The 27,513-nt window shown below is 39.4% G+C and overlaps 1 protein-coding gene across 1 annotated transcript in view; it reads right to left on the bottom strand.

Moving 5' to 3' along the window:
* The window catches only part of PTK2 (protein tyrosine kinase 2), a 173,147-nt gene extending 159,926 nt beyond the window's left edge, over positions 1–13,221 (bottom strand). The window contains exon 1 of the mRNA XM_031061601.1: positions 13,161–13,221. The gene's annotated coding sequence lies outside the window, so the exon portion shown is untranslated. The remainder of the gene's footprint in view (positions 1–13,160) is intronic.
* Positions 13,222–27,513: the final 14,292 nt, after the last annotated feature.

Raw genomic sequence — 27,513 nt, 5'->3', positions numbered from 1 at the left:
CTGCTGATGTTAAAATACAGTGCTGCTTCACTTGAAAAGTACAAATATTTCAGTAACAGCTTTTTCCATTTATGTCAAGGGATTACATAGTGTATACACTTGTACAATTACATCTTACTTCAACTTGCTTTGTTGATATATAAAATGTAATACTAATGGTGAACACCTACCCTGCTGATGTGTAACAATTCCTTATCAGCAAACCAAGCTAGCTGGAGCATAAAGGAAATCATGATAAAGTCCTTTAAGAATAAACAGAAAAGAACCACAAATATCCTAATTATATAAGGGTATTTGGTACAGTCCTGTGTAGGCTGGACTCAGTGAACAAATATTTTCTGCACAAAGATAAGAATTCAAGACTACGAAGAAATGTACAGTATAAATGTGGCTTTTGCCTCAGCAATGAGTGCTGGGAGGCAGAAAAACATAAATCTTTTGTACTACAATATAATCCATAAGAAAGGACAGCAAGAGTAATAAAGCCTAAACGAAGAAAAACATTGTTAAGCTTTTAAAATTCTTCACTGATACTGCAGTTTATTCCTTGCCCCACCATTTCACAAGAATGAAAATACATCAGCTCACCTCTTTTGTTATTTCAAACAAGGATATATTATCTGAGACTTGTTCTCTAAAAAGCTTTTCCATTTCTGATCATTCATTAGGCATGAAAACAGGGAAGATGAGCAAAAAGAAACCTATCCAGCTTTCTTTGCTTCTGATCCAACTTGTATAGTCAGATGCCACTGAATTCCACCAGAGTGAAAACAAAGAACTGAACTTGGTCACAATGATGATCCAGAGCAGACCTGACAGTTGTTTCATGCACTTCTAACCTCAGTAACAGAAAGAAGGTGAACATTTTTTTAATTACTGTATAATCTAGTTTTCAATTTATCATGTAAGAAGTGTCAGGTACCCCAGCGCACTAAATTATTTAGCATACATTGTCACTGTATCTTCTGCCTCTCATAATGTGCAGAATACATATGCAGTGATTATTAAAAATTTTAAATTAAAATATTGAAAAAGCATTTAGTTTATCAAGGTCTCCAGTTCCCCAGTCTTCCCTCTCCAAATTGCTCCTGAAGGTATCATAAGACTCACCCTGTGAGTTCAAGCTTGAGGCATAAATGAGAAGGAAAATGGTCCAAATTAAAACAGTTATCCAAACTTCCAGTAATTATTAAAGAGACTCATTTTCAATCCCTTCAAGATCTAATCAGGTTCAGAATGGACATGAACCTAAATTTGCTTGAATACATTAAAATAATTCTGGCACAAAGTCAGGCAGGTACTGCACAAGGATGCCTGTATTTCAGGAACTTCTGAACATATCTTTTTCACTGATATGAAGAAAAAGATCAAATTAGAGAACTGCAGAGTGTACTTACACCAGTGTCAGCTCTGGTACAGTTAATATTTATTTCCTCGTCCTGCAAACTAAGCATTTGTGACAGTACAAAGGAATTTCAGGCTGCATATGCAAACAACTTGTCACAGAATTGAAGCTGGAATAACTTCTACTTGTATTTGTCTGCTGCAGTCCCACAGAAGAAGAAATGCACAAGTTCTTAGTAACAGGACACTGAAAGCTCAGAGCAAACCACAGGAAGCTCAAAGGACCAAAAAGAATTTTTTTCACCGAAGTGACAGGGATGTTAACTCTGCTGCCACCTCAATGCAATTTAACTAAATCTATTTTTCTCCCTTTTCCCCAATTCCTGAATCACAGAGTAACAAAAGTCATGAGTCCCTAAAGAAACCTATGAAGTGTGTCTCCATAGCCAAGAGAAAAACCACAGAAATCTCTAGAAGAATTTGGGGTAAACTGGGCAACTCTGACCTGTGAACTCCTCAGGTCCCTGGAGCAGATCTGGCTGGATTAGATCTGTCAGGTTCCTAAAGCATTCCCCAGTAACCCAGCAAGGCTGGAATCACAGTGGTTTGGGCTGGAAGGGACCTTTAAAGGTCACCTAAATTCCAACCTGTCCACCACAGACAGGGACACCTTCCCCTAGACCAGGTTGCTCCAAACCCCATCCAACATGGCCTTGAAGACTTGCAGGGATGCGGCAGCCACAGCTTCTCTGAGCAACCTGTGCCAGTGCCTCACAACAAACACAATTTTACCTTCTTAAAATATTATTAAGAAACACCAAACTTACATGTCAGAAACTTTTCTGAGTAGATTAAGAAAGCATTATTTACCACACACTTTTATATTCAACACCATGGCAGTGCTCAGAACACCCCTGAGCCAGGAGACGGCAGCCCCATCACTGTGGATCCTTTATCCAAAGCCAGCACAGGTCTGAAATTCACCTGACCCCCAACCCCCTCCTTCACGGTGCAGATGGTTCAATGTTCCAAATGTCCCAGGTTTGGGGGACATCCAAGGGGAACTCAAAGAATCATCTAGGCCAGAAAAGACCTCTGCAACTGATGCTCTCAGAGGTCTTTTCCAACCTAAATGATTCCATGATCCTGGGTGTGAATGCCGTTGTTGGCAGCCTGAAACAGCAGCTCTGTTCAGCTGTGGTTTGAAGCTTCTGCCTCTTGCAGTTTGGTAGGAACCAGTTCATGGCCAAAAAATAGATGGGGGAGAGGATAACAGAGAGATGGCAAACAGCACAAGCCTTGTTATTTAGAAAACTGAGGTAACAGCAGACAATATTGTCATTAATAACACAACCACAGAGAGATGGCAGGGGTAGTGACTGGCAGTGTTTCATTCTGTCCAGCGGAGTTTCTGCGCTGGGAACAAGGGCAACTTCTGGTCCAAACCACCTGGGACAGAGCACAGACACTACAAGGCTTAACCCACTGATGTATCATTACAATGTACCAGCAAACTCTCATTTAGTTCACCTCACAAAAACCAAAAACGAAAAAGGATTTTGGGTATTTCCCACATAGACTTTTCTAATTAAGACACTGTCACATCTGTCTGTAGACATTAGACAACGTCAACAGGTTGGTAATTACCTACAGCTCTAAAATTTAAAGTCTACAAATTAATTCGATACTGTTCCAAAAATCACAAAGTGCAGCTTTGAGGTTGGGCAGTGACTTTGCTATGACTCAACTCAAAAGCTCTTGCCAAAGCACTTGAATGCAAAGACTGCTCAGTTTCGCCTTCCTGAAGTGTCCTACATCCAGAATGTCTATTTCTGAAAAGTCTGGCTTTTGCAAAATTTAATACTAATATCATAAAATTCCAACTCCTCCATATCTTCCTCAAACTACAAAAATACCAAGATATACTGAGAAACAAAGGACTGACTTTATTCTTCCAGGACTTAAAAGTTCCAGAGGATTTGATTGCCCATTGTCTCCTTGGCCTCTATTCCAAACCCTAAAAACTACAGTCATTCAAAATGCAAATATTTTGGGTTTTGCAGTGGGGATAAGCAAATACAGACTTTTTTCCACACAACAGTTTGAATGATGCTCCATTTCATACAGATCATGAATGGATACATTTGTCTCCTTATAAACTGCTGGTGGATGGAGCTACATCTGGAGTTGTCCTCTGGCCAACTCTAACATTATTAAGAACCAAATGGACACAAATCCAAACACTTTTAAGTAGCATAAAATATTAAAAGCAACTCATATGGTCTCAGACAGCAGCCACAAAAATTTATTTTTAGGGACAAAATGCTCTCATTCAGGATAAACATGACACATGATGAAATTTATTTCATTCCTGTGTATTAAGTTATGAGACTAAGTGAGCAGAAACCTATTTGGGGAACACTCCTGGGCTGGATTTGCAGCCCTGAATAATGCCTAAATACTGATATTTGTGACTGAAAGCTCCAGAAAAATCTAGGTCTTTTGGGGTCCTTGGGAAACTGACTGACACGAGAGGGACAACATCAATGGTAAGAGTGCAGAATTTTCAAATATTTTACGTGCAATTCAAATTATCTTCGCATTAGAAAACTTGCCAGCAGTAGCTTGTTTTTTATTTTGTTCTATCCTTATTTTCCTTTCACAGGCATTTTGAAGAGCAAATTGCACAAAAAAACTGGTTAATATTAAGTTTGTGAAACTGGTTAAATACATGAGCCATGTGTGTAGAGCATACAGTAATTTATAATTCAGATGCCTTGGTCTCAGAACCTCCATGTGTTAATCTGGAGTTGGAGATCAATTAACCACAACTCGTAAGTGTTTTGAAGCTCAAAACCAAGCAATGAACAAATCAATATTTAATTTGCAGTCTGTGCAGGAGTTAAAAATGTATCAGAAGCTATGTACAAAGTATATATTATCAACCACAAAATGAAATAAATTCCAACATGCACTACACCAACAGCCTCAGCAATTAGAGATGAATATTTCAATGTCATTTCTATTAATGCCTCCTGAATTTAACAAAAAATTGTGAACAACCAGCCCATTTAAGTTACAAATGGTTCCTGTGTATCATTATTTGCATCATCCAAGACCATATTTTTCCTGCTTATTTCTCTACCAAAAGGAATGTCATAGTACTGAAGAGGTTTTCTTTTCCTTGGGCTGTTCACATCCCTGACTCCATCCCTCCTTCAAATTTCTGTATTGTTCAGAAATCTGTGATACATTGGGCAATCAAAACATGTCCTTGCTTCAAAACACATTTTAGGCAATTTTAATGATATGAGAGAACTGTAAAATAAGAAAATGCAAAGTTACCAGGATTTCCTGAACAGACTGGCTATGATGTCAGCTCTCAGATCACCTACACAGAAAACATGGATGGTTTCAAACATGAAAACCAGGATTAACTGAATTGGGCCAATGTGCAGAAAGTCTATATTGCTGCCACTTTACAGGCCTGAGTAAAAGAATAATTCTACCACCCCAAAAGTAACCAGCCTTTTGTTCAGTTTCTGTAATCTTCTAGAATTAACCAGAAAAATTTTAGCCCTGAGGCTAAACGTTGTGTCCTTCCTACAAACTGCTTTTCAAATGTCCATAGGTTCACAGTCATTTATCTTGAAAAATTATTTAAAAAAAAAGGAAAAAAGAAGTACATACTAAAGCAACAAATTTAAACTCCATCTAACTCACTAAAATTATACAGAAATTGGGTTTTTTCCTGACAGTATTTCACAGTTCAGATGCAAATTGAGGAATTAAATGTTTTCTTTAAAAATATAAAGCAGGTGAGGAATTTGAATGAAGTGACTTTGTAGAGCCAAACAATTGAGTACAACACTCCTTCCCCACCTCATTGCTTCCACACCTTGCCCACTAAAAATTAGGAAATGCAGAACTTACATCAGAAAAGCATTAGATACCAACAAAAAATTAACTCTGTATTAACATTTCAGCTCCTTTTTCAATCTATGATGTTCAATGTAACAATCACAAATTTTCTTTGATTCTTTAGTGGGAGTTTTAGTCAGAAAAGCTAAACTGGCATCTTCTGACCCCTATTTCTCACACTCCTGGCACACAGATAATGCAGGGATGGCAGCAGCATTCTCTGGCCATATGGATATATGAATACAGAGACCACCAGGATATTAAGCAATGTAAATTACTGCTTCCCTTATGTCCTTCTCCTTTATGGGGAGAGAGCTGCATCAGGTTATGTCTTCAAAGCTAAGTGTTTATTACCAAAAGTAACACCAAAACTAACTAATTCCTTATATTAACCCCAAGATTCAGTGATTTTTATGTCACTCTCTGGATTTATTGTGGAGTTCTTACTTAACCCTTCCCTTCAAAAAGCTGAAGAGTAGCTGGTGGAAGTTTCACACCACATATGTTTATACACACACACCCCCCAAAGAAAATCTTCCAGGTAGCTTTGGCTTGGCTTCTCTTCAGACCTTATCAAGGGGAACACTCTGAACTGAAGCCCAGATTTCACCACCAACACCAAATGTTCTATTCTTCATTGAATACTTACATGACTACAAGATCTCCTGGAAAAAGTGGGCCTTGAATTAAAAACAAAGTCACCAAAAATCTGTTCCAAAAGGTTGCAGAAGTCACTGTTCATTTACCACCTTCATTAAGGGCCACTCCTGTTTAGGATTTAGCATAGAGTAGAAGCACAAGGCTCAAATTTGATTCAAATACATCCTGTGCCTAAGAAATTTTTTTATGGTATCAAAGAAGGATTCATACAGAGCCCCTAACACCACACAAAAAGGAGGTGCAAATTAATATCATGCTTGCTTGGGATTTTTTCCAAACAAAAAATAATTATGCAGAGGCTTCTAAGGTAAATTATTCACCATATTAAGAGTCCAATGCAAATTTATATGGAGAGGGATTTATAAGAGTCAGCAGCAGTCACATTAAAGGCACAGGATTACAGCCTGAATTGTTCTATTCAAAATAACTATGACACAATACAGTTTAGACTACCAGGAATATTGCTACTAGCAAAAAACCACAAAAAGACTTTCAGAAATAGAAGTAGTATAATAGTCATGTATTTTTACTACTAGAAAAAGCCTACAACTCCTTTTGGATATTGCTCTTAACAGAGATCATGTAGAATAAAGGAATGGGCTGAAGCAAGAACTCCATGATTACAGCTGTCCCAATTCCTTTGGACCTTAAAACTCTCTACAATTCTGCCAAGCTTTTACCATCCTTTCATGAAAGTTCAGCTGAGTAGACTGATCCTGAAAGAGGGAAATGACAACACAGCCACCTGCTTACAATACATACAAAAATAACCTGGAATGCCAAACTTGGAGTCCTGTTGACAACCGTGACTTTTTGTGTGCCCTTTTGCTCTGCACAATCTAAACCCTAAAATAAGAAATGACCTTTTTTTTTTTTAATGGGAAACCTGGTTAGCAATTTAAAGACTGCACCTTCCACAACACAGCTGGAGTGGACTGGTAACAATAAACCTTCCACTTGTTCTTAAAGGGCAGCATTTCAGTGGCACCTGGAACAGCTATTAACTCCTGCCAGGTGATCAAGGCTCCCTCTTGGTACAGATTTCATCTCCTTTAATGCATTTATTTTCAGGCACAGTTACAGACTCTTATTGCCTCTCTGTGTACTCTTCATCCTCCTTACTAAAAAAAATGCTGCCTAAGTTGCATTTGTCTGGACTCTTGACAAGGAATTCAAGTTGTCTGCTTTATTTCTTGCCTGGAAAAGAGAGTACTGATATACAGCTATTGGTCAGAAAGAAATAAAATAAATCATATCACTTCTCATAGTCACCTAGTCTATACTCACTGCTGTGTGGGCAGTACACAAAAGCATAAAAAATAAGCCACTATTTTTGCTAATTCTTGGTATTGAAAATGGATTTCATGAAACTTAAGAGCACGAAATCACTGCCCTATTTCAAAAACTCAGTAGTTGCAAAAGAAATTGGCATCTAAGGAATTGTGATGCATCAGGAAGACTGATGCAATATCTCAAACGAACAGAGAATAACCAAAGCAAATTATCTAAAGGCATCTAGGCACAGAGGGGAGTCAGGCTGATGTAAAAGGTTTTATCCAGGGTGCTGACATGTAACTGATGTGTCTTAGAAACAATGAGAAGGAAAGGAGTCACATCAGAGGCTTCCAACATCATCCCATGATTTCCCACCAGTTTTAAAACTAGGAAAGAATAACCAACCCTGCATAAACAAAACGAGATACCAAGAAAGACAGCAATACCAGAGAAAACAGGGAGGGTTTAGTAAATCAGAAGTGAACAAGGACTGTTGGCTCAGTTGGTCAGGGTTTGATGCTGATAAAACCAAGGTTGTGGGTTTGATCCCTGTATGGGACATTCACTTCAGAGTTGGACTCAATGATCCTTGTGAGTTTCTTCAAACTCAGAATATTTTGTGATTCTATCAAGACTACTGAGATAAAGGGGAAAATAAATAAAAAAGCAGTATTTTGTTGGTACTTGTGAACAGGGTGTGCCAAAAATGAGGGAGGCAAGTAATGGTTTGTACAGTGCTGATAAGGGCTAGGCTAAAACACCAGGCACAGTGAAATTCCCTGCCTCCCGGGCAGTGCTAATTAAAACACGTGTCAGGAAGTACACTTGAGCCCACTTCCCTTCAGAGGAAGTTCTCCATGAATGTCTGCCAGGAAATAACCCAGATCCTTCCCTTAGCATAGCGCACACAAACCAACCTTGGCAACCCCTGGGCTGCCACTTGCTGGTCCTGCTGCCTACCAAGCTGGCCCTTTTCTTCCCCCAAATATTTCATGACATGTCAGTACATTTGCATCCCCTAACGTTCCTTCTCTTGTAAGGACACTCATTCCAACCTGCCCCACACTACAACTCGAGACGCTACACCAGTAACAAACACTGCCATAAAAGAGAACGGCAAGCCTGGAAACCGTCACTCAGTTTTTAAGGTAAAAATGGAAATTTTCAAGCCCTGAAAAGACTTGAATCCATCTGTTCTGAATTTTGGTCTTCTTATGTTTTCAGAAAATTCTCTTCAGCTTTTCTTCTTACAACACCAAGGTATATTTGGACATGCAAGGTTGACAGGGAGCTGATTCACTAAGTATCTGAAATCTGCACATACTGGAAAGTTAAGAAATCTACCACCCAGCAGTGAGGAGCACATTATCACTGATTATTTTGTATAAGAATGGTCTTGTTCAAAGATTCAGAATATCCTGCTGCTTTCAGAAACTTTCCTAAGCCAGCATTAAACATTTTTGTGCATTTCCTACAGTAAACAACTGCCAGAGCAGACCTTAACCCATTAACCAAGACAAAGGATCAAAGGCCAATTTTACATTACCACTGAGCAAGCTGAGTGTTCTCAAAGAAGCAGAGCTACAAACTTTACCTCAAATAATAACCAGAATATCATTACTTAAAGCTGCCATTTAAACAGCCTGGCAGGGAGCAGCAGCAGCACTGCATGGCTATCCCTGGCATCATCAGAATGTGCTGCTCCAGCCCCATCCAAGCTGCAATACAAAGCAGTACTATTTACAGAATCAGACTGTTTTCTGCTTGATGTTTCCCTATTCACATTTACAAGAGGGCTAACAACCAAAACAAATATTTTGTTTGGGATACAGAAGACCTTTGGCACCTCCAGAGGGGAAACTGAAGCTCTACTTCATTCTATCTCACAACATGTTCCGGGATAATCCAGACAGGCTGAAGTTTTACTGAACTCCATGGAGGCATGAGACAATGCAGGACAATACCCCAAACAATGAAATTTATTCCCCCAAGCCCACTTAGTCCCCTGTAAGAGACAACACTTGCTCTAGGGACAGGAGGAGGAGGATCAGCTGTGCCAAGCAAAGGCCAGGACAGAGCTCAGAAAGGCATCAGGCACCACCCAGGGAGGTTTGTGTTCCTTACATCCAAGCTCAGCGCTGTGAAAAGCCTGGAGGTGCCTGTCAGCACAGACAGTGCACAGAGCCCTTGGAAGGGCCCAGCCTGGGAGAAGAGAATGTTCTGTACTGAACTCACACACATGCAAGCCCAGCTTCCCTGGAAGAAGCTGAAATTTATCCTAACCTTGGTGGCAAAGTAAATCTTTCTGCAATGACCCAGAAGTCCAGAATAAGAAACCAGTCAGGAAGCCCAGCAAAGTTCCACTTGCAGAAGCCAGGAGGAGCTATAAGCATGTAGGTCTTCCTGGCAAGGAGCAACATCTATTAATTATCTTTACACTTGAGATCAGAGTGGTTGTTCTTTACATCTTCAAGTGCCAACTGAAATCTTTTGAAAGAAATTTTATGTTGAGAGAAAAGCCCCAAATGTATTAAAACAAAATTAAATGCTTAACATCCAAAATACACAATAACCCAGATCTCTCAGATTTCACTAGGGAAGTATTTCTAACCATAAGATAAAAAAGGGACATTAATTTCTCCATCTGCAAGTGTTATGCTGGATACAACAAGGTTTCTCATCCAATACTAATTTAATTCCACCTGGAATAAAACTGTGAAGTTGGAAAGCACCTGAAGTCACTTGCAGTAGAGATACAAATCCAGAGAACATCCTTTGGAAGCTGCTCCTTAGGTGGAAGGGCTGGCAGCACCTCCTGTCAATGGCTGACCAGCATGTTTGAAATCACACAATAAGTACATGTAAAATTACACATTTTTATCTACACAATATCTCCACCAATATTGTGCTCAAACACTGGCCTAAGGAGTAAGTCAGAATTATAAAGCTAAGCAGAACTGCTACTCATAATCCCTTTCGATTTTATGATTTTTGTCTTCTGCACTCATTATCTGAGAATCATTGTATTATTTTGGTGGAAAAAGACTTCTAAGACCATTGAGTCCAAGCATCAACCCAGCACTGCCAAGGCCACCATTAAACCACGTCACCAAGTGTCACATCTGTGTATCTTTTGAATATTTCCAGGGATGGGGACTCGATGGGCAGCCTGTTCCAATGTTTTATCATCCTTTTGGTGAAGGTATTTTTTCCTAAAATCCAATCTAAATCTCCACTGGAGCAAGTGGAGGCCATTTCCCCTTGTCCTGTCCCTTGTCTCCTGGAAAAAGAGCCCAATCCCCACCTGTCTACAGCCTCCTGTCAGGGAGTTGTAGAGAGCAATAAGGTGCCCCCCAGGCCCCCTTTCCTCCAGGCATTCAGGGGTTCTGGATGATGTTAGCAGAGTCATTTTGTCAAGTTTCCTGCTTTTCTTTCATGGCCTTGATACCTGGTGAGTTAAATACAGAACTGCCAAGTGATTTCAGGGCTGGTCAAATCAGAGAGAGATCTGCTCTGAGCGCAAATTTTAAATGTTACAACAAAAACAGGCCTGTCAGAGCCCAGACCCAAAACTGAAACCTTTCATCCTAAGTTCTGTGACTCCATCCAGTACAAATACCAATAAAACCATAGGATGAAGAGGTGAAAGCAGCACTACCACAACACACTTTAAAACTCCATCCTGTAACAGGAAGGCTTGAACGCTGTCTTGAACAGACAAAGGGACTGGGAGCAAACACTTTGTTCCACAGAATCACAACCTGATGGAAAGACTATCATGGTACAAGTAACAGCTTGACTTTTTGCAATATGAATACAAAAAGTAACAGTTTATAAAGCAGCTGGATAAGAGATGCAGCACGTTTTTTGACACTTCCACTGGAAATGTCTTTGCAGTATTTGCATATACAATTCCACTTTCAAAGAGCAAGTAGCACTAATCCCTTGCTCTTACCAAATCCCCAGCCAGAAATAAATTTTTAAAAAAATCAGACTTCAGTATAAACCAGATAAGTCACAAGTACTTGCAATCTACATTTAAGATTTTTCACTGTTTCCTCTTACTCTACATTGTATTTCACAGCCTTGTTATTCACTGGGCTGGTTTTCTATGAAGTCTTATCTAGGCAGGTACTGCAAGATATTTACCTAACAAACTAATAAATACTTTGTTGTCATGGTTTTACCAGGATATGACTCACTGGAACCATGTATTCCAGGGAGCAACTGGCTTCAGTTCACAAAACATACAAATGCACTTTTTTCTTTGTGACATCACGACAGTCAGAGCTGCTCCTTTCAAAAGGTCAAACAAAATTAAAGGAAGCATTATAAACCCCCTGAAATCACAGATATGATTTGCAGGCCTTTATATATGATAAATTTTTTTCCCCACCCCCCTGCCCTTGTTTTCTGGATTTCCCACACTATTGGTTTTCCATGTCCAGGAAATATTTTTCAAGTGTCTGGGTTTCCATCTGAATCATAAGCCAGAATTAACATGAGACACAAGGCTACAAATTTTGATTTGAACTGATAAAAATATCAGTACTGGTTCCAACTGAAATACTTTGGGTTTTTTCCAACTTAAGTGAAGGCTACTATTTTTTAAGCCATTCAAACTTTTTCTTTGGAGTAGTAAGACTAGATGGAACTCCTTGGGAAAAACTAACTGCATAATATAAACAAACATCACCCCATACCAGAAAAGGGAAGGGAGAAAATTGTAGAAGAGAAGCAAAATATTCATCATAAGCTTGAAAACTGAAGTTTAAGAAAGGGTGATGACATCCAGAAGCAAGCTACTGAAGAATAAAGATATCTGTCCCTGCAAATTTAGATGGTCAGGAGACATTAAGTGACCCTCTGCTGATTGCTGAAGATGAAAATACATAAATATTATGGATACAAGCTCACAGCCTGAAGCCCCATTAGGGGCCTGCTCCATGTGAAATGCAAGCAGCCACATCTCCTTTGTTCTCAAGCGCATCACAGTCCAGGCAAGAACATCAATGACTCTAAACCAGGTGATGTCAATGTTTTAAATAAGGGTAACCACATCCACAACTTAGATTCAAAAGTGCTCCTGAAGTAGCAGGAGATGAATTTTGTTACCTGCCAAAGCCTAAGCAATAGAAAAAAAAATTAATTTTAATACAGGCTCTCAAACCACCAACCACAGGGAAAGTTGTAGAAAGGGGAGGAAACCAAACCACAAAGAAAAAATAAGGATCCAACAAGTTGTTCTAGCCACACTCAAATGTAAGAATATTCCAAACATCCATATATGTGAGCAGCAGTAAAGGCAGAAGTCAGAAATACCAACTACACTGAGAAGTAAAACCAAAATTTCAAATATAACCATTCACCCTGGAGACATGGGTGTCACAAGGAATCAAAAATATGCAGACCAGAAATAAATTCCTATAACACAAAGAATTCTGTGGCTGTAACTTCTCCACTCCTGCTTTCAACTAAACTTCTTCAGATTAGGCCATGCACCCCTACAGCAAAGATCTTGTTTTATTAAGACCCATTTCTTTGTACTACAGAAATGCAGAACATGAGAAGAAAGAATTATTAGCAGTATTTTGCTCCAAAAGGCAGCACATGGGACTGGTCAGACAATTTTCAGCCAAGTGGCTTTGGTAGGTGAGAAAACACCTTGCAAACTCCTCCCATGTACAATAAATTAATTGCTGCACAGGTCTGCCCACCTCTGTACCCCCGGGCTGAATGGAAGGACCATGAACAGGCTGTCAGAGAAAAGCCAATTCCAGGAGGCTCAGGGAAAAATACAAAAAAACAAACCAAGAAATTCTGTTTTCACACCCATTGTTTAACAATCAGGATTTTCAACAATAATTACAAGGAAACAACAACAACAAAATCTCATCTTGACCTGCTTTACCCAGAATAGAACTCAGTGTGAAATTGAAATCATTAACTATTGTACATACCCTAGGTAGACTTTCCAGCTCTCAGCAGCAGGTGTTCAATACAGGATGAAACATGAAATCTGAAACAAATATTTAGAATTCATTAGGGTATTTTCTTAACTAATTTTAAAGCAGTCAAACATCCAAAAAACTTAAGAACAAATTAACTGATACTCATGTTATGAAGACAAGATAACCACCTGCAGTACACATCCTATTTTACAAGGGCAGATTATTTAGATGGATGTTCTTTTCTTAGGAAAAGAAAAAAACCCACCCTAAACAAAACACAGAAGAAGTTTGTAGAAGCCAGAGACTTTGAACTCGAAACAGACAAATTGCCTGAAATCCTGTTGTTCCCATTAAAGCAAACTAAAAATTTCCCAAGTTATATGGTTTTTTTCTTTTGAAGAAGGAGGAGGGTTAAAGCACCACAAAATGAACCTTTATTACTGATATATACATTTAATTGCAAAATCAACTGAGTGCTGAAAACCATAATGAGTGATGCAAAACATTAGCAGCATCCAGAACTAGAATTAGAAAGTGCTTCCCTAGAAAATGCAAAGTGTGTGGGAGGAACCAGTGAAAAGCATTTATCTCCTCAGGGTATGTGCACCACAGGGCAGCCAAGCCAGCTCTCAGCTGAGGTAACAAATATATAGCTATTGCTCAATACACACACAATACACAGAGAGATGTGGGTTTGTTTTTTAAAGAAAACAATTGATCTATAAGAATTCCAGAGCCAGGTAATGTAGAGAGTTGAGCATATTACTTTGCTAGTTGTTTTTCTTCTTTCCCTTTCAAACAAATATATACTATAGGGACAAAGACAGTACCAGTAAAAAGCCCAAGCTTATATATTATGCTCTTAAAACTGGATTTCTAAGAATAAAGTTTCCCAAACTTTATTCACCTTAGATACTTCATTTTCCACACACATAAAGGCCACCAAAAGATTTCCACAAAAAAAATCTCATGAGAAAAGTTACAAAAAGTTCCAATAATCTCGGTGAGAAAAGTAAAATACTTTAATTTTAACATGAAAACTAGAAAAAAGAGTCACAGCATTTACCTGAAACACACATCCACACCATGCAGAAAAAAAACTCAGCAAGAACTTGAACTGCTTTTATGGTGCTCCATAAGATGAATGGCAGTGCCTCCCAACCCTGATTTTCTGGTTAACACAGAATCTGCTAAGTCAGGCTGTCCCACCATCCCTGCCAGACTGAGCGGCAAACAACAGCTTTGCCCAGAATCATGCCTGCTCTGAACGTTTTTATGGAATTAGTCATGATTTGGGACAATTTGTAAAAACACTGATAATTAACACAATGGGAATGATATCATGGCAAGTCTTTTATGAAAAGGCAAATTGTTCATTAAACTGTTTCTCAGACTGAGAAACCCGTGCACTGATTGATTTAACTGAAGATGATTTCTGATAAGGCAAAAGCTACTTTTAATTTCCAAGGCCAGTAGTGATGACCTTCCCCTACCCTGGGAAGTTATATGAGTAGCACCCTTAAAATATTTGTTAAAATAATTGTGTATGTAATACCATGGGACTTACATACAGCATCAAAAAAAGCACCAAATGCTAGAAAAATATTATTTTAATTGCTGAGGCATCAATAATGCAAACACTTGCAGACATGTTAAATTTTCCACACAAGTTCTCTCACTGATTTTCAATGGAAGCAGCCACGTGTGTAAAATTCAGTGTACAAATGCATGGCCCTGTGATTGGATTTCATGTTGGAAGGCAATCCCAGAGGACACATAAAGGGCCTCACATTTGCTCATTAGCTCCTACAAGCAATGCAGTCAGGACAACCCAAACATGGCATCATTTCTTCTCCCTCACACCAAGAGCCTTTGCCAGGCACACCTTCCCAATATTTGTTTTCACAGGTTACTTACTGATTTACTTCATTCGTCAATTACTTAGGAAGCAAGTGGTGACAAGTACTCTCCTATGCTAAACTCAAGTCCAAGCAGTTTTAACACTTCTTAAAAGACCAATTAGTCTCCTTCTAATAGGGATAAAATGCTGAAAGCTTCTAAAGTGGTCAAAAGAAGATTAAACATTAAAAAATGGTTGGATTGAAGATCTGTGCTTTTATTTTGACTTTTTGGAAAAAAAAATCTATGGATCTTACAAAATGGTTTCTTTAAATAAAATAAACCCAAACAAGTATAGCTGCTCCAAGGAAAAAATTAGAAGGGAGGGGGATTTTTCATAGCTTTTGAAATTTCTATACCTTTTTCCACATGGGAAATGTTTTCAGTGAAGTGACAATATTTAAATATTAAATTTAACACTTTTTGTGGTGAAAAACTATTCCCTTTTAGACTTTTCCCAACAGCTGCACATCACCCACTTGGTCCCGTCTTGCTTCCCTATTTTTCCTTATTCTGTTTTATCTACCCCATAATACCTTACTCTCCTCCTAAAATCAACACAGAATTCCACCTATTTGTAATTAAAAGATAACTTATTTGTAGATCTAAATGTCCACATACAAGACAGTTTACATTTTGTCCTCCAGTATCATTCTATTCCCTCTCTAATTTGACTCCTTCCCCAAGGACACCCTTGAGCCATTAGACAATTACCAGTATCCAGGAGTAAAAATCTTATTTTCTAGGCATGGAGCTCCTTTCTCAGCTTCCTTATGTTTCCAGCTACCTTTAAAGCTCTTTGATTGTTCTCTTCAAGAAAATTTGTCCTCCTCACTCTTTTCACACACAAACACCTCTCCTTCCACCCCCCTCCCAGATTCTCCACTCCATTTCAACACAGCAGTGACCTCAATGACTTCCATCTCCACAAAGCCAAAGATGGACCACTAAAGACCAACATTATTTGTTTCACTTCCCTCTCCTAACCCTCTGTAGTGGTTCCACAAACTGATTCACAGCAACAAAGAAAATAAACAATTTTATGCACTGCAGCCTTACAGAACACTTAATCTGGTCTCTGCTGATGCCCCTTTGGCTCTAGAGTGAGTCAAAGGAAAACTCCACAAAGATCCCAGTAGACAGGAAAGGCTTCAGGAGCTCTGTCAGTGCAGGGAAAGAACAGGAACAGCAACTGCTGGGCACAAGTAATACCTTCTTTTCCAGAGATGAGACAATTATAGCCAAGTTATCTGCAATTCCTGTAGCTGTACTCTCCTGTATCTTGCACAAACAACTAAATCAAGTGAACTTTGGCTCAGTCACTGAGCAACCACAAGCAAATTTCCATCAGTGAACTGTACACTGTTCATACGGAATTATTCTCCAGCCACTTGTTTTAAGGAGGCAGAAAGGATCTAAGATTTAATGTTTTAACAAGACGGAAGTAAAGCATTCCACAGGTCTTTTGAAAAATTGTAGTCTGTATGAACACATATATTTAGGACACAAAAAAAATGGAGATGCATCAGGGGGAATTCAGATTGGATATGAGGAAAGGTTCTTCACAGGAAAGGGGCTCAGTCACTGGAACTCCCCAAGGAAGCAGTCATGGCACCAAACCTTAGTCCTTTGGTCCTTTTGGGTCCCTTCCAACTTGTACATCCATGCAACCCTAGATTACCTCACCACTGCCCCACACCTCAAGCACTGAACTGGCAGCAGATCTGTCTGCAGCACTTTCAACAGCAGCACCAAAAACACACCCATGCAAAAAGATAATTACAACACAGCCCTGAATACACTCTATTAACAAATGATCTCAGGAGAAGCCCCAGAACACTCAGGGCTGTTACTGAATTCTAGACAGACTCAAAAGCACTGTTTGCACAGACAATGCTGTGAGGATTTAATAGTTTTGTTTCAGAATAATTAGCATTAATATAAAATAATTAGCACTAATTTCCTCTCATCATTGCATAGTGGTTTGGCCACCAGAAGAATCTAGTCCATAAAGCAGGATTTGGACACCTCACTGGACCCAAACATAGAACCAAAGCACATCACCCCAAAACACACTCCCCTATGACATTGTCAGCTGCACCACCAGTACTTCTGCAGAAATTTTTAACCAGGTTGTTATAAGTTAATTGGGGAAAGAAGTACAAACATCAGTAAGATCTCAATTCCGTATCATACTAAAAACACACACCAAAAAAATGGAGTCCATACTTACTATCACCTCCTATTCACATGAGCCATCAGATAAAATCAGCTAAAAAGACAGAGCTTTAACAACACAGAACACAAGTTCAACATAACACTTCAAACTGCTGTAACACAGACTCAGTCCAAAAAACTATCATATTTCAAGCAACAGCTGTGCATTAAGTACTTACATTAAATGCACATGGGCACCACTCTCCCCCTCCCCACTTCATTTTGACTGTGCTCCAAATCCTTTCTCAAACTCACCACTTTCATCTTGCCTTTCCAAAACTAATCTCAACCCAGCTACCCACAAGGTCTTGCCTTGTTTTTTGACTTCTATCAAGTTCAAGAGTAAGGTATTCACAGAAATGTGCTTTATGTACATTTATTTTCACCACTGGTGCAGTCCTCACCCTTTTTGTACTGTCACTCTATGATCTCTTCCTCGGTATGACCCATGTTCCTACTCCCACTTGAGAAAACCAGTGCTCAGTATCTGTTTCCACAGAGGTACCAATGGCTTTTGAAAGAGGGAACTTCAATGCAATCCCCATTTAACACCAAAAAGCCACACAGATAAATACATTATAGAACTCCAAAATCTGTTTCCTAGGAAGGGAAGCTCTGTTCAATACTCTCTTCAGATTGTGAAAACAGTTTAAAGGTTTTCTTTGCCTTTAAGAGAAGAAAAAGCTGATTCAGTTGTAAAATGAAGCCAATGTTACACACTCCTGTCTTGAAGAATTCCCTCTCCTCTTCTGATGAAAGGAGAGCAAGGCCCAACAGTGGCTGCTGGAAGCTCTGGAACTGTGAGAGGAGCACAAAGAAACCCCCCCCTTCACTGAGCTGAATCAGCAGGGGCTGGGAGCCTGTGACACAACTCAACTCTGGCTTCATTCAAATCCCCATCTGAGGATTAATCGTGTGCTGCACACCAGCTTCCTCTAAAGGCGGCTAATCTTCCAAAAAAAATCACTTGGTTATTTAATAAATTCCTGTAGGTAGCAAATTCCCAGAGTACCAAAGCTCAATTTCTTATACAAATGAAACACTGTCAGGAATTCCAGGCAGGAAATGGAACAGAAGTGAATTCAGTGTTACATCCCACTCCTCCTTCTGACTCCACTCTTTGACTAAGTTTTACAGAGGTTCTGACTGATATTTTTTTCCTATCTACAACCAAGAAATAGAGGGACTAAACTCAATCTAATATTCACAAAGTGTTTGAGAAGAGACCAAGTCAGAATATTCCCCCAAAAAAACAAATCCCATATAATTTTTTACACTATTTCTCTTATAAATTTCAATCCTCAAATGGTACCATCAAAATACATGGGCAAAATAAATATAGTATTTTTCACCTATGGAAATGGATTGATTTTTCCTGATAACCATTGATTAATATGTATAAAACAATGTCTGTACATATTCACTAGGGAGTACAGTAACTGCAATCCTCCTCCTTGGTAGAGATCACCCTCAGCCACCAGTCAAAATCTCACCATTTACAAAGACAATCCTAAACAAGAAAACCAGTTTTTAGAACAGATTAAACAGGTTTTAATGCAGATGACAAGAAAAAGGCTTCCCTTTACTTCCACACCAATTGAGGAGTTCTTAAATGACATTTATTTCCCCAGACCACAGCAGTTTACACAAATTCCCACACGTTGCACAGATCCACACTCTTAGCTTCACCTTTTAGCCTAAAGGCACCACAAAAACTCAGATGCAGCACTGAAGTGTTAATTTCAACGGCTTCTGCCTCTAATTTTTAACCTAGAATTAAAAAGCTACCAGACCCATCCATTTACTCTCTCCTAAGGATCATCTCAAACGCAGGCTGCTCCATGACTCCCGGCTTTCAGCAGCAGCTGTACCAGGTACAGCCAGCCAAGATTACATTTTGTCTTCACACACATTTCCACTAAAGATTACTTAATTTTGCTTCCCAAGCTCAGTAGCAACTTGTTCCTTCCATGGAAAAATGCAGAGAAACACTCTGGCTTGCTTTAAAACAGATTCGTTTAAGTTATAATCAAGACAAAGCCTAGTGGTAAAACATCAAATACAAACAATCATGGAGAAGAGTGAAAGACTGACAGAAAAACAAAGAGTCAACAGAAGTTTCTATTATTCTGAAAACAAAGCTTATCTTATTAGTATATAATAATATATTGTAACTAATTAAAGGGCAATAGTAAAAGAAATAAGAAAAGTTATCCTAAGACCGCTTAATCAGCTTTTTGTAGAGTTTAAAAGTCTTGCATGTTTTCCTCCTTGAAATTAGATAAACCAGCAGCTAAACTAATTGTTGTAATATCACTAACCAGTTTATAAAAATACTGTTTTCCAAGTCCTGTGTAGGTAACATCTGCAGAAGAACATGACAGTGTCATTTGCAGAACAGTTCTTCTCCCCATGACCTTTCCATCCTTCCACAAAGGAAACACAACCTGCTTTGCCTGGGACAGATTCACACCGGAGCTGCACAGTCTCAGACAACTGCAGAGATCACAGAGAGCACAGGAGCTCAGAGGGGATTCTCAGCTGCTGTGGTTACTGTCAGCTCCCTTTTGATTATCACCATAATTCTGCAAATAACAACCCCGCATTCTTACCTGCTCTCATCACTAAAATCAGTGCTGGGCAGGATTCAAGAGGTCACCTTGTCAGGCTGCCACTCCTCAGGTAGGAATGAACAGCATCTCCTTTCTGACAGATGCCTGATTTGCTCTTGAAGATTGTCAGAGATGAGTCCCTTCCTTAATCTATTCCATTGCTTTGTTATTCTTGGAATTAGAAGTCTTGCTCCCCAAGCAGCAACCCAAGTCTTTGGTCCCATTATTTAATTTAACTAATTCTCACTTTAGTCCCTGTAATCCTTTATCATCTTTATCCTTGTAGTAGCATAATGCATGGGAATAACTTAACTTCTTATCTCGTTAAGTCTTAGCATCTTAATTTGTTCAGTTCTTGGATGTCATATTCTCAGGCATCTGCTACTAAAAGCATCCAAAAAAAGAAAACCCCTTCTTGGAGTCCAGTGCCTAAAACTGAACAGAATTCTAATTAAATCCTACCAGTGCTGTATCCAGCAGAAAATTATTATTTACCCCTGTGCTACACCACAGCAGAACATTTCGTTACCTGAACAGCAGAGGTTAATCACAAACTGAGCACCCATCAATCAATAACCTGCACATCCCAGTTCACTCAGCTCTTGCAGGATTTTAAAAGCATATTTTGAGCTGAACATTTGAACAACAAAATTCAAAATGCACTAAACATGAAGTAGTAACAGAGGCTGTAGAGCTGAACAAGTGCAGAAAACAGCCGGCTTTGTGATTTATACAAACTGAAGTGGAAATGACAAGATAATTAATAAACTAACTGAAATCTAGAAGCCTCTAGGATATAGTGCTTAAGCCTGAAATAGAAAATGAGAGCTGATAAAAATTCAGAATTACTTCTTTAGCCATTAATTAACAGTGTTCCCATAATGGAGCTGTTAACACCAGAGTAAGAACTGAAACTAATATGTAACATTTGCAAAGAGCTTCACTGAGAGCGAGAGACCAACACATGTCAGCAGTCTGTGAAGGTTTCCTGGGTGAAAACTGGCAATGGAAAACAAGTTAAAAATGAAACAATATTAAATAGTTTTTGATACAATTAAAAATGGAACTCAAGCGATTTTAAAACTTTCCAACTTCTGGCTCATTAATTAGGAGGTACAATTCTATATACATTATTAACTATCAGCCCTTTTTCTGCCATATTTGTAAAATGAAATGTTTTTTATTTAGCAAACAGTTCTGAAACAGACATGATAAGGGGTAAGGAGCACTGACAAACATGAATTAACTGCTGTGGCCATGCCAAGGTTCACTCCAAGCTGTAAAATGGCACCTTAAATTTACAGCTTGGATCCAACATCACAGTTTGGGCTTCTCCTGGTGATGGGCACTCCAAAGCCTCCACAGGAAGCACCTCAGAACTGAGGTGGTTCTGTGCCAGGGCTCACTGTCCTTATATTAAAGGCAAATAAACAACAACATAGCAGCTGAATTCATCTGCCATTGAAAGGAACAGAAGAAGCCACAAGAGGAGAAATAAAATGAGTCAAAATTTCCGATACTGTGGCTGTGTCAGTGGTTCCCACCTGTCTGCACCACTGGACGACAAAATCAACATCACCAGGCATAAGGGGTCCTAGACAGTGGCAAAAACACAACAACACTTCCACCAAGTTCTGGAACGTGGGAGGGGAAAGGGTGAAGAAAGAGGGGTAAGGACTTGTACCAAACTTAAGTGTGAAGTTCACCTCTTTATAAAAAGTTAGTTCCAGCAACTGAATGACAAAGGTACCTGCTACACATCCCTTTTGTGCCTACACTGGGAAATCCATTATGAATTCATTCTGCCTGTAAAGAGCTTCCACCACAAGAGCATCAGTAAAGCAGCAGAGGGGATGGAGGAGGAGACTGCTAAAACCTGAGGTACACCCAGGCATAAAAGAACCACAAGAGCATTCAGCCACCAGCAAAAGGAATTTCTGCTTGAAAAGTATATTAGAAACAGTAGGGGGAAAACTGGTAAACAACTTGGTTGGTTAACCAAAAATAAAAAGGAACTGTACTGTTTTAAACACTAACTTTATTTTTCTTCTTTCTGTATTAACCTTTACTTGAAAAAAGCAGGCAATAAAAATGCCAGCATACTAACCCAGAACACAGACTATTTGCCCTGTGAAGACAGAAAGGCTGGAACTGCCTAGTTTAAAAAAAAAAGAAATTAAGAGCAGATACCCATGTGCAAGTAAGAAAATGGTGGCAGATTTTATGTTTTCACACTATCCTTCATAGAAAAAGAATTTAAAAGATTGCCTGAAATCAGTAAGAGGAAATTCTCTTTTGAAGATCACAGAATTTCTGAATCTCAAAGCTGCAGATTATTACTGAGAACAAACTTGCCTCAGCACTCATGCTGAACATAAAACCTACAACAGACAGGATGAAACAGGTATTGATTGATGTAAATCTCCACCACTGGGTGTAACTCAGACATTGGGATTTCTAAGTCTCTCACTAGTACCTTCAATAGAGTAATCTTGGATGCACTGCTAGGAAATTACCTATTAAATGCTGATGGAGCAGAGACCTTACTGGCTGCTGTACATCTCATGGATTAGATCACTGACAATTACAGGCAGTGCTTAAGCCTGGGCAAAGAAGTGGATACCTGGTTAAAAAGGTGCATTCACAGCTGCAAACCACATCATTTAACTCATTCTGAGCCTCTACTAAAGTAAACTTCTGGTTTTGCCCTGAAACCTAATTATTTGCAGCAAGAAAACAGGAAACAAGATTTAAAAAAAAGGAAAAAGATCATCTGCTGTTTCAAATCCTTCCTACAAACTTCAATGGGACTACAGGAAAAATTATCTCTGCCTTCCAAAGACACTTTAGAGGCTCAGATAGTCTGTTCCCTCTCTCCTCCTCCAAACCAAAATAAAACAAAAGCAGGAATTGTGAATTTCTATGTGTGGGTAAACAATGCAAGGCCTGAGCATGGCAGCAGGAAGCAGGAGCAGTTCAGAGTCAGCAGAGCCCTCTGACCCCTTTCTCACTGTCCCAAGCACTGGAACAGCTTCAGCTCAGTCACTTCTATCTCTGCAAAGGCAACAAGCGCCTCATTAAAGGACCCTTGACACATACACAGGCTAAATATTCCAAATTTATTGTTCAATGTAGCTGGATCAACAGCAGTAGCTGCAGGATGCTGATGCAGAGGGTTTGCTTACACACTTCTGGACAAAAGGAAGGAAATTATTCTGGGGTCTTGAAATGAGTTAAATTACAGTTCCATGAGCAGGGAAAGGGGCAACATTAGAGGGATTAACTCTAAACTGCCCTATGACTACACTGTCACCAAGATGGAACGCAGCAGGAAAATGAAACAGAGTTGAGTGCTTGTCAGGTTGCCTTCCCAGAAGAAAAACAAAAAGCAGTGCTTCCATGCAACAGGGAGCTAACAAAAACTACTTACAACTCCTTTCATATGCCTCTCCTGCACTGAACACGACAAAAAGGGGCAGACGAGTAATGCAGAAAAACAGAGGGGAGGAAAAAAGTCGTGAAGTTATGGGCAAAAAAGGAAATTCAATCCAGGAGAGTTTTGCCAGTTCAGCCAAGGACTGCTGCAGAGCTGAAGAAAATTTAAATACACCCAGAATTCAGAGTAATGCAAGTGAATCAGAGGTTCTCTAACAAAGCCTGCTGCCTTCAGCACTTGTTAATTGCCTCTTCCATTCGGATTTTTACTTGACAGAAGTTGCATTCAAACCCTGTACACCAGATTTCAGAAACTATCTTCCATTTTCTTCCTAATTCATGAACCACTGACACCACCACTGAGCTGCATCTCCATGTTTCAAGCACTGTCAGAGCCAGAGAAAAATCAGTTTCTGTGGTTCTCCTGCCACCTTAGAAACTTTTTCTTCCACACACGATTCCCTGAGTCAACTCCCTCCACCAACACATCCCTCTGATGTGCTGAAAGGTGTTTCAACTGCTGAAATTTGCATAGAGATGCTTGGAAAGCTACCACACACCTGGGCAATCACAGGTGTCTCTCTTATGTCTGCTTTAATACAAATCCAGAAAACCAGATCAAGCCACACAGTTTTTTGTGGTTTTGGTTGTTTGATTATATTTTTGTGAGTTTTTTTAAAATAAAAGCCCTAACACTCAGAAGTCTGCCCAAATACAAGATTTTTATCCCAGCATCAGGAGCACAATGCTGGACAACAATAAACTCCTGTATGAGGGAAGCTTACACAGCGGAAAAAACACAGAATTTATACAGGAATGGGACGGGGAACATAAAAATTTAAGCCTACAACCCCAGGCACACAGGTTTTTAAACTGTTCAGCCCCTAAATAACCACTATTTTTGATAGTTTTTCTTATTAGCCATCAAGCTCTACCTGAATATGGAGAGCAGGACATGAGGAATGAAAATTTTCAGAAAGATCTACTCAGTCATCTCCATAGAAGTCCTTCCCCTCCTACACCCCAAAATCCCCTATTTAAACCCAGGCATCTCTCTGGATAGCACGTTTCTCACTGAATTTCCCATTCTTGCAGCTTCCTGTCTTTGTGACAGACACAATAAACACATTCATTGAACATTGGTAGAACACACAACTTTCAAGGCTTTTAAGTGGCATTATATACAAACCAAGAGACTCACTTGAAATTGCTAACAATTTATAAACTCTGCTCTTGCATTAATCTGCATCAAGGTTCTAGGTTTGTTTGGTTTTTTCCCCAAATACTTAGAATAAAAAAGACAGCCTTTAGCACATATGTATCCTGCAGAAGTTACCATTCAGGGAGACAAGGATCACTGTAGTTCAGGTGCTAAATAAATGTATTCTAAATTGACTTTTAGAATGTTTTTCCATCATTTCTGCTCTTATTCCATACAGGAATTCAAAGTGATGCAGTAAGGATTTCTTTGTTGCAGTTTTTAAAATCCTGACCTGTAATTAAAACCTTTTGAAGAAATTAAGTCAATACGTCCACGTTGTCTGTGGTATTGAAACTTCAGAATTACACTGACATGAGATGAGAGGAAACACACATTTAGTCTGGAAACCACATCTGATGGAGCTAAATATCAATCACATCAGGAAACAGATCTGGAATATGAATTCTAGTATGAATTCCTTTTTAAGCACCTTCTGCCCAGTTACTGACATTTATCCAGAATGTGAAAATACACTTTAGGCAGTAATTACATAAAATGTAAAGGTACAAAGGTCCAATTTAAGACAAATAAAACCACGAGACTACTCAAATATTGTGTGTTTTTATAGCGATTTAAACCTATTTATAGTTACCAATATTCTTCAAAACTACACTTTGAGAAGATAGAAAGTTCTTTTTCATAGGGAAAAACACTTTTACATAAATCCTAAAAGATGTAAAATGAAGAGGAAAAGCCTGTATTGTTATTATTAATATTATATCAAAATAAAGACCATACTACTACACACAGCAGTGCCTACCAGGGGGGAAAAATCATTTTGTTATACAAATGGCAAGAAATAAATTATTAATTCTTTAGTTACACTCCTAGTGGAGAAAAAGACAACCCAGCACATTCATGGATGCATTTAAAAAAGAGAACACAATCTCCTAAACCATCAAAGCTACATCTTGTACTACTTAATCTCTAGAAAACACTCCTGCTTTTCTCTCCTCCTATCATCCACCCCAAAATATCTATTAGCTTGGTGGAGTTCATAATACTGAGAGTTCCCATTCAATTATTACTCAGATGGCAAACCATTATATTACCAAAAGAAAAACAAAAGCCCTTTCCACAACAGGTAATACACTCTGAAGCAAAGTCACATCACTAGATATCTTGAAAGAATTTTTAAATCTATTTCAGCAAATTACACATTCAAGACATGAGTGTTATTCTAAGAATATTCCTTTCTGGATGAAGTATTCAAATAAGCTACTAGTTGATTCCTGTGTCCCTGCACGTGTTTAGTACCTTTAAAACCCAAGGCTGAGCCCAAGAACGGCATAGAGCTTTTGACAAATAAGCACTATGTCATTTTCCTTTCATGCATACATTTTAACCTTCCTGCAAAACAAAAGGTCAGCCAACACAAACATCAATCCCAGCCACATTCCATGAAAACTGCATTTAAGACATAATAGCACAAAAGACAAATTAATTTCAGAACTGTTTTGCTCTTGTTGTCTGTAGAGTTTTACAGTCCTGTGAGAGACAATTTGTCCAGCAACCAGTGTCTCTTCCCTTTTTGTTCTGTTAACAGGATCCCAGATTTTAGGTCCATTAAATTTCCTGCATGGATTGATCTCAAAGAGGCACACACACATTCTGTACAGAATCTCAGCCACAAATCCTGCTTTAAGAAATCCAAGGGCTGTGTTCCCCATCCATAAATCACACCACATAGGCAAAGGTGTTCCCACAAAGGGGGCAGGGTAAACAACCTGATTTTAGGGGTAACAAAAAAGGGGACAGGTGGAGAAAGGAAGTGGTGGAATTTTGGATGTGGACAACATCAGTGAGACAACAAACTGCTCCAAATAATTGTATAACATTTAATATTTTCTGGCCCAAATCCAGTTGCACTCCTGACCTTACCCAGGTTTAACAGAACCACAGACGATAAAGGCAGATTAGCTTCGAGGAATGTGGGATTTTTCCAATTAATCCAGGAGGGGGAAAAAATATATCAAACCTAATGCTAAAGGAGTGGGAATTTTAAAGGGACATTCCAATACCACTTCACTCTTACACTAACATTTGCATTAAATATTTCAATATGAATTCCCAAATGCTTCTCTTTACAAGTGAACTTTCTGTTTAATGCCTTTATAGAGCACTGGTCCTATCCCAGTGAAACAGCCAAAAACTGGGCTCCAGGCTGACGCTGCTCCAGCGCCAGGGCCTGCAGGATACACTGGAATAGGACTAACACAGAAACCACACAGCCAACACTGTTTCAGACAGAAAACAACAAAAAAAAAAAGAACGGGAGAGCAAAGAGTAAAGTCTACCCCCTGTCCCAAAAAAGCACCCTCAGAGCACAGGAGGTCTGAGAATAGATGTGAGAACTGGACACGTACAGCATATGCTTCACAATTAGTCGCGGGGATTTGAGGAGAATGATTCTCTGTTACAGCTGCAGTTCTCACTGTACTCCAAAATCAGGTTTACAACCGGAAAAAAGAGAAAAATATCACATTTCTCTAAGAAGTGCAAAGGCTGTTCTGTGTGATCCAACTTCTGTGGTACCCCCGGGCCGACACGAGCCGCACTGAGGGGACGCCGCTCGCTCCCTTCCCCGCCGGGTGCTGTCCCCGGGTCAAGGGACAGGAGAGCTGCCCCGGTTCTCTTTGGATCACACGGTCCCAACGAACGCAGTACAGAACAAACCAAAAATAAACCCCCAAAGCCCACACACCTCAAAAAAAGCCCCAAATCCTAAAGAGAAGAAACCTCAACCACTTCCCCTGCGCTACCGCTCCAGCTCCAAGAGGCAGCCACGGGTTTGGTTTACGCGCTCGCCTGAGGAGGGGAAGGGGCAAAGCCAGGCGGCCCGGCTCCAGCAGCGAGGGGACACCTCCTCCTCCTCCTCCCTTCCCTTTCCCTTTGTTTACTTTACGGACCGTCCCGCTCCACCTCGCCGCCTCCCGAC

The sequence above is a fragment of the Geospiza fortis genome, unplaced genomic scaffold (assembly GCF_000277835.1).
Source record: "Geospiza fortis unplaced genomic scaffold, GeoFor_1.0 scaffold351, whole genome shotgun sequence".
NCBI classification, from domain to species: Eukaryota; Metazoa; Chordata; class Aves; order Passeriformes; family Thraupidae; genus Geospiza; species Geospiza fortis.
The sequence above is the reverse complement of the archived record's forward strand: the minus strand, read 5'-3'. Positions and strand labels throughout refer to the sequence as shown.